Below are 4,556 nucleotides of genomic sequence, written 5' to 3'. Positions count from 1 at the left end.
TTTAATTTACAATCTGTAGAACTATGAGAATATAAAGGTTCAGAACTTTTGTGAAACATTGCAGCACAGTAGAAAAAAATATATGGCAATTCAAATTCAAAACTGGATGGTTTTCAGAGATAGATGGGAGGAGTTTAGGGTAGCTGAAATGTTGGGAATAAAAACAAATAAAAAATAACTAATGTAAAATATACTGTGTCGGTAAAATGTATATAGTATTTTTAACAGTGGCGGTTGGTGCTGTTTAAGATTAGGGAGGACGCACATTCTTTTTTTAATGAGCATGGCTTTATTTCTATTACAGCATATTGGATGACTGTCAATCATTTTCCATGTACCATTGATAGGTGTAGGCGTCTACATGATACAAACAATTTCCCTTTACCCATTTCATGAGGTTGCTACAACCTGGCCTATATGAATGAAAGTTTACATTGTAGGTGCACAGGTCGAGAGAAATGTAAGTAATCAAGGTGAAAGAAAGTAACACATGCCTGCATCTAGCTGATCTAGGTTGTAATCATCAGTCCAACAGTTGCTAACAAATTCAAGTATGTTTATCTCAGTTTCTTTCAATTTGCCTCCGTTTAATATATTTCAATAGAATCGGCGGAATGAATACACCACTGACAACACTATCCCAACTCAGGATAAGACCCAGATGTAGACAGTTCGAATAACAGACGTGTATTTTACGGGGCAGACCAACGACAGGTCAAGGGTAAGCAGAGGACGGTAGTCCAGGGCAGAGCGGCAGGCAGGCTCAGGGTCAGGGCAGGCAGAGGTCAGTAATCCAGGGCAGTGTCAAAAGGTACAGAATGGCAGGGTAAGGGGGAAGAATGATAAAAACCGGAATAACTAGAAAACAGGGCTCAAGAAAACAGGAGTATGAAAAACACGCTGGTAGGCTTGATGAGACAAGATGAACTGGCAACAGACAAACATAAAACACAGGTATAAATGCACAGGATATAATGGGGAAGATGGGCGACACCTGGAGGGGGGGTGGAGACAAGCACAAGGACAGGTGAAACAATTGTGACGCACAATTGACAGTTGTGACACACACGAACAGTTCACTTTCAAAGCAGCCACATACAAACAACATGATCACTTTGATTAGTCTAGCTATAATTCCTTCTCACATCTACGCACTCCTTGTTCTTCCCGATCATTGACCGACTGGTTAATGAAATGACCAGACACTTTTCCGCAGAAGCAGGTGCAGTTCTCATGGGAACGTCAGCCCTCAACCCCAAGCAAATTAAATCAAATGTATTTGTCACATACACATGGTTAGCAGATGTTAATGCGAGTGTAGCGAAATGCTTGTGCTTCTAGTTCCGACAATGCAGTAATAACCAACGAGTACTCTAACCTAACAATTCCAAAACGACTACCTTATACACACAAGTGTAAAGGAATAAAGAATATGTACATAAAGATATATGAATGAGTGATGGTACAGAACGGCATAGGCAAGATGCAGTAGATGGTATCGAGTACAGTATATACATATACAGTGCCTTGCGAAAGTATTCGGCCCCCTTGAACTTTGCGACCTTTTGCCACATTTCAGGCTTCAAACATAAAGATATAAAACTGTATTTTTTTGTGAAGAATCAACAACAAGTGGGACACAATCATGAAGTGGAACGACATTTATTGGATATTTCAAACTTTTTTAACAAATCAAAAACTGAAAAATTGGGCGTGCAAAATTATTCAGCCCCCTTAAGTTAATACTTTGTAGCGCCACCTTTTGCTGCGATTACAGCTGTAAGTCGCTTGGGGTATGTCTCTATCAGTTTTGCACATCGAGAGACTGAAATTTTTTCCCATTCCTCCTTGCAAAACAGCTCGAGCTCAGTGAGGTTGGATGGAGAGCATTTGTGAACAGCAGTTTTCAGTTCTTTCCACAGATTCTCGATTGGATTCAGGTCTGGACTTTGACTTGGCCATTCTAACAACTGGATATGTTTATTTTTGAACCATTACATTGTAGATTTTGCTTTATGTTTTGGATCATTGTCTTGTTGGAAGACAAATCTCCGTCCCAGTCTCAGGTCTTTTGCAGACTCCATCAGGTTTTCTTCCAGAATGGTCCTGTATTTGGCTTCATCCATCTTCCCATCAATTTTAACCATCTTCCCTGTCCCTGCTGAAGAAAAGCAGGCCCAAACCATGATGCTGCCACCACCATGTTTGACAGTGGGGATGGTGTGTTCAGCTGTGTTGCTTTTACGCCAAACATAACGTTTTGCATTGTTGCCAAAAAGTTCAATTTTGGTTTCATCTGACCAGAGCACCTTCTTCCACATGTTTGGTGTGTCTCCCAGGTGGCTTGTGGCAAACTTTAAACAACACTTTTTATGGATATCTTTAAGAAATGGCTTTCTTCTTGCCACTCTTCCATAAAGGCCAGATTTGTGCAATATACGACTGATTGTTGTCCTATGGACAGAGTCTCCCACCTCAGCTGTAGATCTCTGCAGTTCATCCAGAGTGATCATGGGCCTCTTGGCTGCATCTCTGATCAGTCTTCTCCTTGTATGAGCTGAAAGTTTAGAGGGACGGCCAGGTCTTGGTAGATTTGCAGTGGTCTGATACTCCTTCCATTTCAATATTATCGCTTGCACAGTGCTCCTTGGGATGTTTAAAGCTTGGGAAATCTTTTTGTATCCAAATCCGGCTTTAAACTTCTTCACAACAGTATCTCGGACCTGCCTGGTGTGTTCCTTGTTCTTCATGATGCTCTCTGCGCTTTTAACGGACCTCTGAGACTATCACAGTGCAGGTGCATTTATACGGAGACTTGATTACACACAGGTGGATTGTATTTATCCTCATTAGTCATTTAGGTCAACATTGGATCATTCAGAGATCCTCACTGAACTTCTGGAGAGAGTTTGCTGCACTGAAAGTAAAGGGGCTGAATAATTTTGCACGCCCAATTTTTCAGTTTTTGATTTGTTAAAAAAGTTTGAAATATCCAATAAATGTCGTTCCACTTCATGATTGTGTCCCACTTGTTGTTGATTCTTCACAAAAAAATACAGTTTTATATCTTTATGTTTGAAGCCTGAAATGTGGCAAAAGGTCGCAAAGTTCAAGAAGGCCGAATACTTTTGCAAGGCACTGTATATACACATATATAGAGTAGAGTACAGTATATACATGTATATACATATAAATATCATTGTCACATTTATTCAAAAAGAAAGCCTTGTGCCCATGGCACAGCACTATGGAATCAGAGGACAATCTGCTGACCGAAGTGCAACAAGTTCTTGGAAAGAAAAACATAACAGGGTGAAACAGTTAGCAGCACACTGGACTTCCGGTCGATGCTTAAAACTTCTTAGGGCTAGGCGTCCCGTCAGCAGGACACCTGTTGAAAACATCCAGTGAAATTGGAGGGTGCGCAATTCAAATAAATAATCGTAATATTAAACATTTACGAACATACAAGTATCTTATATCAGTTAAAAGCTTAAATTATTGTTAATCTAACTGCATTGGCCGATTTTCAATAGGCTTTACAGCAAAAGCATACCATGCAATTGTTTGAGGACGGCGCCCCACATTAACATATTTTCAACCAGCACAGGGTTCATAAAATCACAAGTAGCGATTAAAAAAAATCACTTACTTTTAAAAATGTTCCTCTTTTTGCAATCCCAAGGGTCCCAGCTACAGCATACATGGTCGTTTTGTTAGATAAAGTCGCTCTTTATATCCCAAAAAGTCAGTTTAGTTGGCGCCATCGATTTCAGTAATCCACTTTCAACATGCAGACAAAGGAATCCAAAAAGCTACCGCTAAACTTTGTTAAACAAGTCAAACTACGTTTCTATTTAACCCTCAGGTACCCTAAAATGTAAGCAAACTGTAATATTTCATACGGAAAGAAGTATGTTCAATAGAAAAGTAAAATTAGCAAGTGCGCGTCCTTGTCCTCGCGCACCCACAGACTGATTTCCAACTGTGACTCCTGGTACCAAAACTCAAAATTCTCATAAATAAGCCTGAAACCCTGAATAAAGACTGTTGACATCTAGTGGAAGCCATAGGAATTGCAATCTGGGAGCTGGAATTGCATAGGACCCATAGCTTTCCATTAAAAAATGATTTGGATTTTCGGCTACCATATCAATTGTGTTATATTCTCATGCATTATTTTAAAATGTCTACAAACTTCAAAGTGTTTATCAAATGATACCAATTATATGCATGTCCTGGCTTCTGAGCCTGAGTACCAGCAAGTTTACTTTGGGCATGTCAATCAGGTGGAAATTCTGAAAAAAGGACCCTAGCCCAAAGACTCCTTCGTGGGCATCTATAAACTTTTTCGCATATCTGTCACACTGCCAGTAACCTCTGCGTCATGTGAGCACAGTTTTTCCTGCATGCGGCATGTTAAAACCTACCTGAGAAACAGCCTGCCTGTCCATACACATGATTATTGATGCCCCACAGGGTGAGATCTTGCATGGAGCCCCAGACCGAGGGTGATTGACCATCAAATTGAAGTTCTTCCATTTTCTGATAATTGC

This window comes from Oncorhynchus clarkii, chromosome 17 (assembly GCF_045791955.1).
Source record: "Oncorhynchus clarkii lewisi isolate Uvic-CL-2024 chromosome 17, UVic_Ocla_1.0, whole genome shotgun sequence".
NCBI classification, from domain to species: domain Eukaryota; kingdom Metazoa; phylum Chordata; class Actinopteri; order Salmoniformes; family Salmonidae; genus Oncorhynchus; species Oncorhynchus clarkii.
The sequence above is the reverse complement of the archived record's forward strand: the minus strand, read 5'-3'. Positions refer to the sequence as shown.